Source organism: Jaculus jaculus, chromosome 6 (genome assembly GCF_020740685.1).
Source record: "Jaculus jaculus isolate mJacJac1 chromosome 6, mJacJac1.mat.Y.cur, whole genome shotgun sequence".
Taxonomy (NCBI): Eukaryota; Metazoa; Chordata; class Mammalia; order Rodentia; family Dipodidae; genus Jaculus; species Jaculus jaculus.
The window spans coordinates 62,123,407-62,139,520 of record NC_059107.1 but is presented as its reverse complement, the minus strand read 5'-3'; the positions used below and the strand labels follow the sequence as shown (position 1 = coordinate 62,139,520).

General features: G+C 45.1%; 1 protein-coding gene and 1 pseudogene across 3 annotated transcripts in view; both read right to left on the bottom strand.

Annotated features, from left to right (window-relative positions):
* Sfxn5 (sideroflexin 5) overlaps nucleotides 1–16,114 on the bottom strand; it is a 138,212-nt gene that overhangs the window by 102,033 nt on the left and 20,065 nt on the right. The gene's annotated exons all lie outside the window — the stretch shown is intronic.
* LOC101596300 lies at nucleotides 3,956–7,354 on the bottom strand (annotated as a pseudogene).

Sequence of the window (16,114 nt, the reverse complement as noted above, 5' to 3'; positions counted from 1 at the left end):
TAGCTTTTTGTTTTGGTTTGTTTTGGTTTTGGTTTTTCAAAATAGGGTCTCGCTCTAGCCCAGGCTGACCTGGAATTCACTGTGTAGTCTCAGGGTGGCCTCGAACTCTCAGCAATCCTCCTCCTCTGCCTCCCAAATGCTGGGATTAAAGGTGTGAATACCATACCCAGTTTAAGATAGCTGTTTATAAGCAGTCAGCCAGGGACAGAGGCTCTAGGAGAACATGGATGTCACCTTGTCTGCCCTGGCAGGACTAGAACCCGAGTCTGATCAAGATGACTGCAAGGAACCATTCAGCAGTGCCTTTTGCTGCCTCTTCAAGTTTTTTTGGGCCTGGTACACTGGGGTGGGCTGAGTTCCAACCCCCCCCCCCCCAGACTCTTGGATCCACCAACCAATCAGTTGTCTTCTTTTTTTTTTTTTGTTTGTTTGTTTTTTAGTTTTTGAGGTAGGGTCTCACTCTGGCTCAGGCTGACCTGGAATTCACTATGGAGTCTCAGGGTGGCCTTGAACTCACGGTGATCCTCCTACCTCTGCCTCCCAAGTGCTGGGATTAAAGGCGTGCGCCACCACGCCCGGCCCAATCAGTTGTCTTCTTTACACACCTGAATATGATGACAAGGCTCATCCTAACTGGCTGTCTGACATACAGAAGGGGGCACAATCACATGTGTTAATCTCTTGATCCCTTTTCATTCTCCTGATTCCTGAATCTCCTGGTCCTTGTTTTGGTAAGTTTTCCTGTTTCCCAGCCATGCTGGGAAGGGGAAGATCTCCTTTCTGTTGGGGTGTTTCTCCATGTGTGTCTTGTGTTGGGTCCTCTCTTGCCTAACTATGTGTACATATCTCTCACTTGACCCTCTTCTTCCTCTGGATCCTCACATGTGCCAGTCTCTCTCAGTCTATCTATACCTTCTCAGCCTGTTTGGGAAGAGGAGAAGATTGTCTTGTCCAGGCACTGTCCTACCTTGTTTTTGTTTTTTAATTTCTGAGTCTTTCTTTTACTATCTCTTAATCTTTTCTAATCTCTTATATGATAGGGATCTTGTGGCTTGGGCTCTCCTGCTTTGCTGTGTGTATGTGTGCATGCGTGAGTGTGCATGCATGTGTGTCCTCTCTGGAGTCTTCTTCCCCAGAGACATGGAGGAAATTTTCTCCATCTCCCCTCCTCCTTCACAGCCTGATTAGGAAGAGGGAGAATCTCTTTTAGACTTGGAGACTCCTTCTACTCTTCCTCTGGATCCAAACTCTTTCTAAGATACACCTCATGATTCATAGTTTATCCTTCTCAGAGTACATATTTTCAATTCTTTGCTAATTTGGATAAGAATCCAAAAGTTGGGTCCATGGGCCTGAGATCTATATTTTTATGGCATTTAATCCCTCCCCCAGACCCCAAATCCTGCATCAGTAGGAGAATCAGGAGTTCTAGACCAGCCTCGGCCACATAATGAGACTGAAGCCAGCCTAGGCTACATGAGACCCTCTCTCAAAAGAAAAAAGGGGAGGGGAGAGACTGAAGAGGAGGCACATGCCTGGAATACTAGCATTCTGGAAGCTAAGGCAGGAGGGGGTGCACATTTGTTTCAATAAAAGTGGGCCATATTGACTGTTTGAACTTGCTTAAGGTTGCACAAGTAGTAAGATTTAGCATTTGAACCAAGTTTCATCAAATCCTTGCCCTGCACCCCCCACTGCCAGCACCCCAAAGCTTCCTAGAGATTTGGTAGACTCCCCAAGCTCCTGCCCCCTGGGCCTCTGCAGCCCTGGACAAAGCTTGCTCTACTTCCCAGTGCTGGGTGGTGAATGGCCCTGTGTTCTCATTATTTCTCTCGCTCTAGGGATTCTCCTGAGTTCCTATAACAACCTGGCTAGATTCCATCTCATTTGACACAGTCATCAAAGGCAGCCCTCCTGCCAAAAGAATCAGTTCCAATGAGCCTTAAACTTGGCAAAGGGTGTTGGGGAGGAGAACAAAAGCCAAAGTTCTCACAGACAGGTCTGAAGGCTAAGGACAGAAAAAAGCTGGACAGCCTCCTACCCTAGGCCCTGTAGGCTGGCCTTGGCCTCACCAAGCCTCTTGAAGCTTATAGCTGGGGAAACTTAGGGCTGGGGTCCCAGGCTCTGTGGGGTCTGCATAGCCTCAGCCACCACACACACACACACACACACACACACACACACACACGAGAGAGAGAGAGAGAGAGAGAGAGAGAGAGAGAGAGAGAGAGAGAGAGAGAGAAGGTGTACTTCCTTGTCCAATGTCACAGGATGGGGAGTATTCACCTATGAGCCTTAAGAACTCTCAACCTGGCCAGGTGCGGTGGTGCATGCCTTTGATTCCAGCACTCATGAGGCAGGGTAGGAAGACTGCTATGACTTCGAGGCCACCCTGTAGCTACTGAGTGAGTTCCAGGTCAACCTGGCTAAAGTGAGACCCTGTCTCAAAAACCCAAAGACAGCTAGGCATGGTGGTGGGGCACGCCTTTAGTCCCAGCTTTCCAGAGGAAAAGGTAGAGGATCATTGAGTTTGAGGCCAGCCTGAGAATACATAGTAAATTCCAAGTCAGTGTGGGCTAGAGTAAGACCCTACCTCAAAAAAAAAAAAAAAAAAAAAAGTTGCAATTGCAAAGATTTGAAGATAAATGAAAAAAAATTATATGTTCAATGTAGTAAGTAGACCAAAAATGACTGCACATAAACAAAAACTTTATATCTAAGGGTGCTGACATTTGAATATTTTTAAAATTGAAAATCCCATTAGATAAGAGCTGGGGAGATGGCTCAGCAGATAAAGTTCTTACCATCCAACCATGAGGATTTGAGTTCTGATCCCTAGCACCCATGTAAATGCCTGTGTGGTGGCTCACACCTGGGATCCCAGCATTGGGGAGATGGAGACAGGTAGATCCTTAGGCATTGCTGGCTACCCTGTCTAGCTGAATCTGTTCCAGGTTCATTGTGAGATCCTGGCTCATAAAAATATAAGCTAAGTCAGGTGTGATGACACATACCTTTAATCCCAGTACTCAGGAGGCAGAGTTATGAGTTGGAAGCCAGCCTGGGACAACAGAGTGAGTTACAGGTCAGCCTGGGCTACAGTGAGACTCTACCTTGTAACAACAACAACAACAAAAAGCTAGAGGAAGATACTAATGTCAACCACTGTCCTCCACATGCATGTGCATAAGCATGCACACATACACATGCAAAAAAAAATTTGAGATTAAAAAAACTTTTTTTTTTTTCAAGGTAGGATCTTTCTCTAGTCCAGGCCGACCTGGAATTCACAATGTAGTCTCAGGGTGGCCTCGAACTCACAGCTATCCTCCCACCTCGGCCTCCTCAGCCAAAATATTTTAAAAATATATTTATTTGTTTGCAAGCAAAGGGAGAAAGACAGACAGAGAATTGGTACACCAGGGCCTCTTGATGCTGCAAAAGAACTCCAGATCCATGTACCACTCAGTGCATTTGTCTCTTCAGGTGTATAGAGAAATCAACCTGGGCCTGGAGGCTTTATAAAAAAGTGCCTTTGGGTTGGAGAGATGGTGTAGCGGTTAAGCACTTACCTGTGAAGCCTAAGGACCCCGGTTCGAGGCTTGATTCCCCAGGACCCACGTTAGCCAGATGCACAAGGGGGCGCATGCATCTGGAATTCGTTTGCAGTGGCGGGAAGCCCTGGCGCGCCCATTCTCTCTCTTGCTCTCTATCTGCCTTTCTCTCTCTGTCACTCTCAAATAAATAAATAAATAAAAATCTTTAAAACAAAAAGAAAGTGCCTTTAACTATTGTGCCACCTCCCCAGCTCCCCATGTGAAATTTTTAACTCAAGATATCTGACACTATCTTTAATACTTCTAAATGGATACCCTTGCTAAACATGGTGGCACACATCTTTAATACCAACAGGCTGAGATAGAAGGAATGCTGTAAATTCAAGTTTAAGACCAGCTTAGGCTACAGAGCAAATTTCAGATCAGCCTGGGTTAGAGTTAGACTCTGCCTCAAAAAAACAAACAAACAAACAAAAAAACCCATAGTAAATAAATAACCTCACTTATTGCAATTTGGAGTATAAGCTGAGGAATTCCTGTTATTGTTTGGTATAATTCTCAGCGAAAACTTGGCAGTATATACACATATGTATATGTATAAATTTTTAAAATTTTTTTTGTATTTTGTTTTTCGAGATAAGGTCTTGCTCTAGTTCAGGCTGGCAGTGGAATTCACTATGTAGTCTCAGGCTGTCCTCAAAATCACAGTGATCCTTTGACTCCTAAGTGCTGGGATTAAAGGCATGAGTTACCATGCCCAGCTTTTAAATTTAAGTTTAAATTTTATTTTTTGTTTTTTCGAGGTAGGGTCTCACTCTAGCACAGGCTGACCTGAAAGTCACTATGTAGTCTCAGGGTGGCCTCGAACTCTTAGCAATCCTTCTACCACTGCCTCCTGAGTGCTGGGATTAAAGACATGCACCACCATGCCTGACCTAAAACCCAGTGTGGTAGTTTGAATGTTCCCCAACAAACTTGGTATTTTAAAATAATTTTTTTGTTTATTTTTATTTATTTATTTGAGAGCAACAGACACAGAGAGAAAGAGGCAGAGAGAGAGAGAAAGAGAGAGAGAGAGAGAGAGAATGGGCATGCCAGGGCTTCCAGCCACTGCAGACTAAATCCAGATGCGGGCACCCCCTTGTGCATCTGGCTAACGTGGGTCCTGGGGAATCGAGCCTCAAACCAGGGTCCTTGAGCTTCACAGGCAAGTGCTTAACCACTAAGCCATCTCTCCAGCCCTAAAATATTTTTAAAAATATTTTGTTTATTTATTTATTTGGCAGAGAAAGAGGGAGAGAGAGAGAGAATGGGTATGCCAGGGCCTCTAGCCACTGCAAGTGAACTCCAGACACGTGCGCCCCTTGTACATCTGGCTAACGTGGGTCCTGGGGAATAGAACCTGGGTCCTTAGCTAGCAAATGCCTTAACTGCTAAGCCATCCTTCCAGCCCTAAAATATTTTTATTTTTATTTTTCATTTGCTTATTTGAGAGAGAGAGAGAATATAGGCACATGAGGGCCTCCAGCCACTGCAAACAAACTCCAGATGCATGCGCCACCTTGTGTAGCTGGCTTATATGGGCCCTGGGAAATTGAATAACCACGAAGCCATCTCTCCAGCTCAGACTCAGGTGTTTTTATTAAAAAGCTTGTAACTTGGATTTTCAGTCTTAAGGTGTTACTGGGGATGGATCCAATTTTCAGTATAAGGTATGCAGTGCGAGCTCTGGGGTGGGGGGTCCTGCTGCTGCAGGTTTGTGCTATTGCTTGTGGTGTTTCTGTCTCTCTGCTTAGGTATGTGAAAGGGAGCCAACTTCTTGTGCCATTATGGAACTTCCCTTGGATCTATAAATCCCATTCTTCCCATAAACTGTGTCTGGTTTAGAAGTTCATTCTAGCAGTGTGGAGCTGACTACAACACCCAGCAACAAATATTTCATCCAGAAATTCTACTTTTAGAAATTTATCCAAAGGAAACAAAGAGAATTACAGCATAACTTACATACAAGGTTAGTTACTGCAATGCTTTGCAATTGCAAAAGACTTGAAATTGCCAGGTGTGGTGTGCATGCCTTTAATCCCATAACTAGGCAGGCAGAGGTAGGAGGACTGCTGTGAGTTCAAGGCTCAAGGCTGGCCTGGGACTACAGTTAGTTCCAGGTCAGCCTGGGCTGGAGTGATACCCTATCTCAGAAAAGAAAGGAAGGAAGCAAGGAAGGGAGGGAGGGAGGGAGGGAGGGAGGGAGGGAGGAAGAAATTAACTATATGGTCAACAAATGATTAAATAAATTATAGAACAAACATGTGATGAATTATTATATATATATATATGTATGTATGTGTATATATATATATATATATATATATATATATATATTTTTTTTTTTTTTTTTTTTTTTACAGGCAAGAGCATCAATGTTATCTTCACATACACAGTCCAAACAGAACAAGTACAGTGGCTAAACTGGTTTTTATGAATGGACTCAGGTGTCAAGTCTGTCCCCAACTCATACCATCCTGTGTCTTCACAGACTCCTGAGGAGAATGGAATAGATGCACAGGTAGGGGCTCAGACAGGCTCTCAGATCCTTGTAGCCAAGAGCTGAGATACCAGCGTCTGAGCCCATTTGGGGCCTTGGACACTGTCTGGAGATTAAATCTATGAAGCATCCCAAGCCCTGAACCAGGCAAAAAGCAAGGCTTCTCTTGAATCCACTTTATTATGACATCTGGCAGTCTGGTGGGTGCAGGTTCCTCACCAGGTAGATTCTGAGGAAGGGGCCAGAGACTTGTTGGGTGGGCTTCCTCGCGGGCCATGCTACTGCTCAGCTGCATGGCAAAGTCCTGCACATGCTCTTTCAGTGTCTGACGGGCATCTGCCTGGGCCCGCTTTTCCCTTGCACGTTTCTGCTGCAGCTTGGTCAGCCGCAACCGCAGCCGCTGCCCTCGCCGCTTGCAAGCCCGCAGCTGGCGCTGGGCCTTGTCCAGAGCATCAAGGGCAGCTTCGGCCCGCCTCTTCCAGAGCAGGACAGGTAGCTGTGTTCATTCTGGATGTAGGCTCCAGCAGGTGGTGGCAGGCGTAACATGTAGGCAGATGGGGAGACAGGCCGTGGCTCAAGAGAGGAGGGCTGCCGCTACAGCCCGCTTCATCTGCCTGGGCACCTAGAGGACTCAGAAGGTCTGAGAAGGAGTTGCTAAGGCCAGGCTCCAGCCTCCCAGCTGGGGATGCAGGCAAAGCGGCAGGTGCTGAGGCCTCTTCCACAGGAAAGCAGGTGACGTCAACAGGAGGTGGTAGAGAAAATGGAGTTGTGGGCCCTCGGTCTTGAGAGCAGCGTTTCTTACATCTCCGGCTGAGGTCCAGTGGGCCAGATGTAATCATGTCCCTTGATCTTGGTTGTCCGGTGCAATTTGGAGAAAGACTCAAATATGGTTGGAACTGCCCCTTCCTTCAGCCTGTGATACCCACTGACTCCCACCAGCTCAAAGCAGTTCTCCTCGAAGTGCTTGGAGCAGAGGTCGATGTACTCCGGCCAGCCGCTGACAGTTGGCCAGCCACAAGCCGCGTCTCGGGCTGTCTTTTTTGGGAAGTCTGTGGAAGGAGATGCCGCGGTTGCCCGTGTGCAGCAGCGGGGGCGGGGCAGGGACGCGGCATCTGGGAGGGAGCGGGGCTGTCCAGGCGAGGCGTGGCTTCGCTCCTCCAGGCGCCACTCCCTCCCGCCCGAGGGCCCGGCCCCGGCCGGCGGGTTCCCCGCAACCCAATGTTGTCCCACCCCCTATTCTATAGTTATTAAACATGTCTCTTTATGTGAGTCAAGGGCTCATTATGTAGCCTGAGATGGCCTCAACTCATGGCAATCCTCTTCCAAGGCCTCTCAGGTACTGGATTTTACAGGTATGTCCCACCATCCTTAGCTTATTAAAACAATATTTAGTGACAAGAGAAAGGCTCATTGTATATGCTACATGGGAAAACATGTGTCATGTATACATACCTGTTATATATGCTTCTTCCTCTATCACCCTGAAGGAGGGTAGGAGAAAGCTAGCTTCTTTTAGGTAGTTTCAGTTAGAGCATGAGGCTCAGAGAGATACAGGAGAGGCCACTGCACATGCCACCTTGCCCTGGCACAGGAACCAAACTCTTAGCAAAAATGAAACTTGTGTCTGATCAAGAATGGTCTACAGGGCTGGAGAGATGGCTTAGCGGTTAAGCACTTGCCTATGAAGCCTAAGGACCCCGGTTCAAGGCTCGGTTTCCCAGGTCCCACTTAGCCAGATGCACAAGGGGGCGCACACGTCTGGAGTTCGTTTGCAGAGGCTGGACGCCCTGGCGCGCCCATTCTCTCTCTCTCCCTCTATCTGTCTTTCTCTCTGTGTCTGTCACTCTCAAATAAATAAATAATTAATTAAAAAAAAAAAAAAGAATGGTCTACAGTACCCTCTGCTGTCCACAGTTTAGTGCGTTACTTAGACAAATATTCCAGATGGGCTGGCCCTAGGATCCACCCTCCAAATCTACAAAACAACTTGGTCTTCCCGTTGCATATAAAGGCTGCTGTTTTCCTGTTGCTAGCCCTGCTCTGTTTTTATGGCTCTGCCTCTCTCAGCTCTGACACACCTGAGTCCAGCTTCCCCTTTATCCAGCCTGGCTGGATGGAGGAAGAACATAAAACTGTTTCTTGGTCTGGGGGAACTTTTCCACTTTTCTCTGCTTCTGCTTTATAGTTTGGGGTAACTTCTCACTTTAATTACATGCATGATTTTCCTCTGTTCTCTGAATCTACCACAAGCCTATTTCCTTACACCCCAAATCTACCATGTGGGTGCTTTCACTAACTCTAGGCTTTCTACCTGTATAATTTCTTTAAACTCAGGGTAAGTATGAGTGTAACTCTCTTCATTATTCATTTCTCCTCTAGTTTCTTGGTCTCTAATTTGATATTTTCTCTCTTAATTTTCCTTGAACCTCACCATTTGCCCTCCTAACTTACTTCCACAGGAAAGTACATAGCAAATGCCATGTGTGTTCCTTCTAAGTCTCCCTACATATACACCTAACTTCTACCTTCCATGTTATTGCAGCCCTACCTTAGTCTTAAGTCTTATCTTGAAAGCCTCAGTTTAACTCCCCTCCAGCGCTCCCCTGTTTTTCCTACAAAATGTCAATTTCTCTTAAATGAACCTTATAAACTGTGCAGTGTTTTCCACATGAAAGCAGGTTTCCTACTTCCCATGTGTTTATGACTTTGCTCCAGCCTTTCTTCCTAGATCCCAATCACCCTTAAATAAACCCCACAATTTGTGATTTCTCCCTAAATAAACTTAATAATTCATAATTTATACTTTGTGAGTCTGTCTTTATCAATTCTTTGTTAAAGGTAGAACAGAACCCAACCTTGGGGTTCAAAGTCTGGGGGACCCCTGCTGAACTCCCAAAATCCTTCATCAATCCAGATTCCATATATATGCATATTTTAAACTGGTAATAGTGGATTTTTTTGTTTGTTCAAGGTAAGGTCTTGCTCTAGTCCAGGCTTACTTGAAATTCACTATGCAGTCTCAAGCGGGCCTCAAACTCACACAATTCTGCTACCTGTACCTCCTGAGTGCTGGGATTAATGGCATGTGCCACAATGTCTGGTTCATGATTTTCTTTAAAAATATTTCATTTATTTATTTGCAAGCAGAATGCAAGCAGAAAGAGACAGAGAGAGAATGGGCTCACCAGAGCCTTCAACTTCTGCAAACAAGTTCCAGAATAATGTGCCACTTTGTGCATCTGGCTCCCCAACCCACATACTGGGGAATCAGACCCAGGTCATTAGGCTTTGCAAGCAAGTGTCTTAACCACTGAGCCATCTCTCCAGCCCAACAGTGATTATTTTTTTAAAGATTCTTTTGTTTATTTTTATTTATTATTTGAGAGTGGCAGAGAGAGAGAGATTGAGAGAGAGAGAGAGTGCACACCAGGCCTCCAGCCACTGCCTTGTGCATCTGGCCAACGTGGGTCCTGGGGAATTGAGCCTTGAACCAGGGTCCTTAGGCTTCACAGGCAAGTGCTTAACCACTAAGCTATCTATTCAGCCCCAAAAATGATTATTTTTAACAAATGTAACTACAGTCAGTTTTGCTTTCCTCTTTAGATTTCTGGGCATCTTCCAGAATTATGATTACTACCCAGCTCCCATCATCTCAGAACACTATGTCAGACATTTCCATTGTTGGTAATTTCAATCACCTAGTTCAGGGCTCATGTTGGTATCTTCGATCACCTAGTTCAGGGTTCATGTTGGTATCTTTGATCACTTCATTCAGGGATCATATTGGTCGGTATCTTTGGTCACCTAGTTCAGGGTTCATGTGGTATCCTTGGTCACCCAGTTCAGGGATCATGTCGGTATCCTTGGTCACCTAGCTCAGGGTCCATGTCAGTATCCTTGGTCACCTAGTTCAGGGATCATGTCGGTATCCTTGGTCACCTAGTTCAGGGCTCTTGTCGGTATACTTGGTCATGTACCTCAGGGCTCTTGTCGGTATCCTTGGTCACCTAGCTCAGGGCTTTTGTCGGTATCCTTGGTCACCTAGTTCAGGGATCATGTTGGTATCCTTGGTCACCTAGTTCAGGGTTCATGTCGGTATCCTTAGTCACCTAGTTCAAGGATCATGCCAGTATCCTTGCACCTAGTTCAGAGCTCATGTCAGTATCCTTGCTCACCTAGTTCAGGGCTCTTGTCGGTATCCTTGGTGACTTAGTTCAGGGCTCTTGTCAGTATCCTTGGTCACCTAGCTTAGGGCTCATGTTGGTATCCTTGGTCACCTAGCTCAGGGCTCATGTCGGTATCCTTGGTCACCTAGCTCAGGGCTCATGTCAGTATCCTTGGTCACCTAGTTCAGGGCTCTTGTCGGTATCCTTGGTCACCTAGTTCAGGGATCATGTCAGTATCCTTGGTCACCTAGTTCAGGGCTCATGTCAATATCCTTGGTCACCTAGCTCAGGGCTCATGTCGGTATCCTTGGTCACCTAGTTCAGGGTTCATGTGGTATCCTTGGTCACCTAGTTCAGGGCTCTTGTTGGTATCCTTGGTCACCTAGTTCAGGGCTTTTGTCGGTATCCTTGGTCACCTAGTTCAGGGATCATGTTGGTATCTTTGGTCACCTAGTTCAGGGCTCATGTCGGTATCCTTGGTCACCTAGTTCAGGGATCATGTTGGTATCCTTGGTCACCTAGTTCAGGGATCATGTTGGTGTCTCTGTTCACCTAGTTCACAGCTGCTTGAACTGCTCCCATTCTCAACCCTTTTTCACTCAATGATGCTTTGCATGACCCCAGGTAGTCAAGTACATAAAGTAGGTGTGCAAATAACTTGCCAATAATAAAGTATAAAGAACTTTATTTTAAAACATTTTGTGATACATAATTTTTACCATATATGAAAGATAAAAGAAATTTGCTGCTGGGCATAGTGGCGCATGCCTTTAATCCCAGCATTCGGGAGGCATAGGTAGGAGGATCACTGTGAGTTTGAGGCCACCCTGAGTCTACGCAGTTAAATCCAGGTCAGCCTGAGACAGAGTGAGACCCTACCTCAAAAAACCAAAAAAAAAAAAAAAAAAAAGAAAAAAGAAAGAAATTTGTATGCTGAAGAAAGGAATGTGTTGATTTTTAAACAAAGAATTAAAGAGCTGAGGAGATGGCTCAGTGGTTAAAGACACTTGCTTACATAGCCTGCTGACACAGGTTTAATTCCCCAGTATCCATGTAAAGATAGATGCACAATGTGCACATGTGTCTGGATTTTGTTGCAGTGGCACAAGGTCATAGTTTGCCCATACTCACTCTCTCTCTCAAATAAATAAATAAAATTTAAGAATTAAATCATAAAGTGCTATAATCCCAACATTTAGAAGTAGAAGCAGGAGGATTACTACAAGTTCTAGGCCAGAAAAATCTACATGGTGAGTTCCAGACTAGTAACACACTGTCAAAAAATTATAAGATATAAAATCAAAAATTTTTGCCAGCTGTGGTGGCGTACAGCTTTAATCCCAGCACTTGGGAGGCAGAAGTAGGAGGATTGCCGAGAGTTCAAGACCACCCTGAGAATAGAGTGAATTCCAGGCCAGCTTGAGCTATAGTAAGGCCTTACCTTGAAACCCACTCTAAAATTTTTTTAATTAAAATTTTGATCAACTATGAAAAATGTTGACGGTGCTCTGTGTCCTGCAACATCAAATATGTCAAATATTCAGTATAGATTTAATTTCTAATACATTCTCCTTCTTACATTTTTAGTATGACTGGATTTTTGAAAAAAATATATTTTCAGGCTGGAGGGATGGCTTAGTGGTTAAGGTGCTTGCCTGCAAAGCCAAAGGACCCAGGTTCGATTCCCCAGGACCCATGTTGGCCAGAAGTGCATGCATCTGGAGTTCGTTTGCAGTGGCTGGAGGCCCTGGTGCACCCATTCTCTCCCTCTCTCTCTCTTTATTTCTCTGTCAAATAAATAAAAAAATTAAAAAGAAATATTTTTTTCGTTTATTTATTTATTTGTAAGGAGACAGGGGCCACGCCAGGGCCTCCTGCTGCTGCAAACAAACTCCAGACACATGTGACACTCTGTGCATCTGGTTTCATGTGGGTACTAAGGAATCGAAACCAGAGCTTTAGGTTTTGCAAACAAACTGCTAAACTGCTGAGCCATCTCTCTAGCCCCTCATGGATTTTTTTTTAATTCAATGTGTTAGAATCCATGGCTATTCTTCTTTGTGTGTGTACATGTGTGTACATGTACGTGTGCAGATGCATGTATTTCAGGCACACACATGCAAAAGCCAAAGGAGAACATCAGGTGTCCACCTCTATCACTCTCCCACCTTGTTTTCCTGGAGATGGAGCCATTGGCTGAACCTAGAGCTGCTATTTTTTGGTCAGACTGATTGACCAACAAGGCACAAAGACTCTCCTATCTCTGCCCCCTCAGGGGTGGGGCTACCTGTACGTGTGGCCACAGCAGACTTTTTACATGGGTACTAGGGATAAACTCAGGTCCCCACACTTGCACAGCAAGAGCTCTTACACTCTTAGTCATCTCCCTGGTCCATTGCTATTTGAGTAATGCTCCAGGTTTTCTTTCAAGCCACCCTCATTCTCTCAGCACTCCCTTACTTTCCACAACCGTCTTCCCTGCCTCAGAACTGGATTCCGCTGTCTCTTCAGGGGGCCCTGATTCCTGTTTGTAATGGTGTTTCAAAACTAGGAGTGCTGTGTGCACTCATTGGTACAGGAGTGTTATCACTTCCTCAGTGAAGAGAACCAGGAAACTAGGGAATGTAACAGTGCGTGTATGTGTGTGTCCAAGTCTTGCATTCATACTGATACCCCAAGTTCAACTGCGAAATCACACAGCACCTTCTCTTCTTCCCTGCTCTTTATTAGTATCAATGAACTGACACAGTGAGAACCCTAGTTTCCAACTTCAGTATGGTTACTGATTTATTCTAGTATACAATACAATCAAAATAGTTTGCATTACTCCACCAACATTAGCATCAAATAATAAGTGTCATTAATACTACTTCAGTTAGCTTTTTCACCCTTCAGGAGAATCATTTGTTGATCCTTAAGTAGCGGTTAAAATCAGAGTAACCAATTCCTGGGCTGGGTTGTTGCCTCAGCAGTTAAAGGTACTTGCTTGCAAAGCCTAACGGCCTGAGTTTGATTCCCCAGTACACATGCAAAACCACATGCATAAATTTTGTTTACAATGGAGAATTCTTGGTGTGCCCATTTTCTCTCCTTCTCTCCTTGGAAATAAATAAAAATAAGAATAGCTAATTCTTTCCAACTTCAGCCTTAATTAAGTGTAACCTGCTGGGCGTGGTGGTATACATCTTGGTAGGCAGAGGTAGGAGTAACAGGCCAGCCAGAAACTATATAGTGAATTCCAGGTCAGCCTGGGCTACAGTAAGACCCTACCTCAAAATAAAAATAAAAAATAAAAAAAGAATAGAATTGAAGAGATGGCTCAGCAGTTAAAGGCACTTGCTTTCAAAGCCTGACAGCCTGGGTTTGATTCCCCAGTACCCACAAAAAGCCAGATGCATGAATTGGCACATGTGTCTTGAGTCACTTCAAATGAGCTCCAGACGCATGCATCACCTTGTGAGCATGGTGACATTGCATGCTTGCATCACTGTGCATCTGGCTTATGTGGGACCTAGAGATTGGAACATGAGTTCTTAGATTTTACAGGCAAGCACCTTAACCACTAAGCCATCTCCCCAGCCCTCAAATAAATAATTTTTTTTTAAAAAGGAGTAATTTAGAGCCAGGCATGTTGGCTTACACATGTAATCCCAGCACTCAAGAGGTCACAGCAGGAAAGTTAGGAGTTTAAGGTCAGCCTGATCTATTTGGTGAGTTACAGTCCAGTCTATGTTACAGGGTGAGTCTATGTAAAAAAGAAAAAAAAAAAATCCAGGCTGAAGAGATGGCTTAGTGGTTAAGCACTTGCTTGTGCACCCTAAGGACCCTGATTCAAGGCTCAATTCCCCAGAACCCATGTAAGCCAGATGCACAAGGGGGCGCACACGTCTGGAGTTCATGTGCAGTGGCTGGAAGCCCTGGCACGCCCATTCTCTCTCTCTCTCTCTGCCTCTTTCTATCTCTGTTGCTCTCAACTAAATAAATAAAAATGAACAAAAAAAATTTTAAAAACCAACAAAACAAAACTCAGATACCATGGGGCATAGTGTAGTCCTTAGATATCTAGAATTCATTCCATTCAAGTTGTGTGACCTGAGGCTCATGGGTCACACATGGGCCAGAATAACTATGAATATAGCCAAGCACAGCAGAAACTTATTAGAGCAGTCTAAGAATATGTGTTTGGGATTTTTTTTAACTTGATGTGTGGTTCTCAGATATGAACTTTGTAGATGAACATGTGATGTAGCAACATGAAAAGGCTGAGATTTCCCCAGGGGGTTCTGCACGCTTCCTTCCCCAGGCTGGATGCTATACATACGGCACGCAGGCAGGAGACTCGCCGCCCTTCAAGTTCCTCAACTCCTGCAGAAGTTCCATGAAGCATGCTGACTCTGCTAACAACTTCTTTGGAATTGCTGTGGTGGGGACCACCAACAGGTTGTGCAAGTTTGTAGCAACTTTCACAAACCACAATCTCAAAAGAGCCCCAGCCACATCCTCATGGTGGCATTGCACATACTAGTCTTTTAGTCTGCCTGGTTTCCTACTCTTTCCCACTGTTTCTTTCTCTTCTTCCCCTTCTTCCTCCTCTCTCCATTTAGAATTAGAAAGCACAGTTCTTCCCCCTGTCTAGCAGAGCTACCTCCTCTTTTTCCTCTGAAGTCTTGTTCAGCCTTCTTTCCCAAAAGGGTGGATAAAATTTCCTCTGCCTGCATCACACATACAAGGGTTGAAATCTTTTTGAAGCTTGGGCAGTTACAAAATGCAAACCAGCAGCAGCAAAAGTTCCTGGTGACACTTTCCACAAACTCCTCTGCTGTGCCTCAGAACCAGGTCTGCACATGGCTCAAACTGCCCAGGACCTTTTCACTTTGGGGAGCTCCAGGTTGCATAGCCTCCTTCTTGTATCCTCCGCCATTGCCCACCCCAACCCTACAAACAAATGGACTATCTAGATCCCCTTCAAGTGAATGGCCACCATCCCATACCCCCTGGCAGGACACTAGACCTGGAAGAGAAGCAAGGTTCTGTAGACTTAAGCCAGTCTGTGGGGACCTGGCTTGCCTGGGTTTCAGGGCTGGCTTTGGCCCGAGATGCATTTCTCTCCCTGTCTCCTTTCTTTTTTTTGTTTTTTTTTTCCCCCCCTGTCTCCTTTCTCACTGAGTTGACAGAGATGATCTTAACCAAAGAACCTGTCTAGACTGGAGTTGGTGGGGGTTAAGCCACTGCCTTGCTGGCTTGGAGGCCCATTCAGGGCCCTTCCAGAGTTTTGAGGGATTCCCAGTTTTCTGAGATCAGAAACTCTGAAGGCTAGCAGGTACTGCTACACAATCCCCACCACTGGTGTGATAGCAACAGGAAGGGCAGAAACTTCTCAAAGTCTATCCAATCTCTTGGAGGGGAAGTAACACATGAAACTTGAGTATTTAAAAACTGCCAGGGCTGTGGAGATGGCTTAGCAGCTAAAGGGGATTGCTTGCAAAACCTGACAGCCCAGGTTTGAGATCCCATAGTTTACGTAAAGCCAGATGCATCAAATGGCACATGTGTCTGGAGTTCTTTTGCAAGGCAAGAGGCTCTGGTATACTCATTCTTTCTCTTTGCAGGCAAATAAATAAAAAAGAAAGAAAGAAAGAAACTTCTGTTGCCTTGGTTATTTTCTGGTCAGTAAATGTTTCAGATGCTTTGATAGTTCAATAGTGGGTGGCTGGAGAGATGTTTCAGTGGTTAAAGAGCTTTTGGTAATTAATAGTAGAAAAAGAGGTCTGAAGTACATGTTTGTGGTACACATGTGTGCATATGTGTGTTTGTAGGTGTGTAGGCACATGTGTGTGCATGTGGAGGCT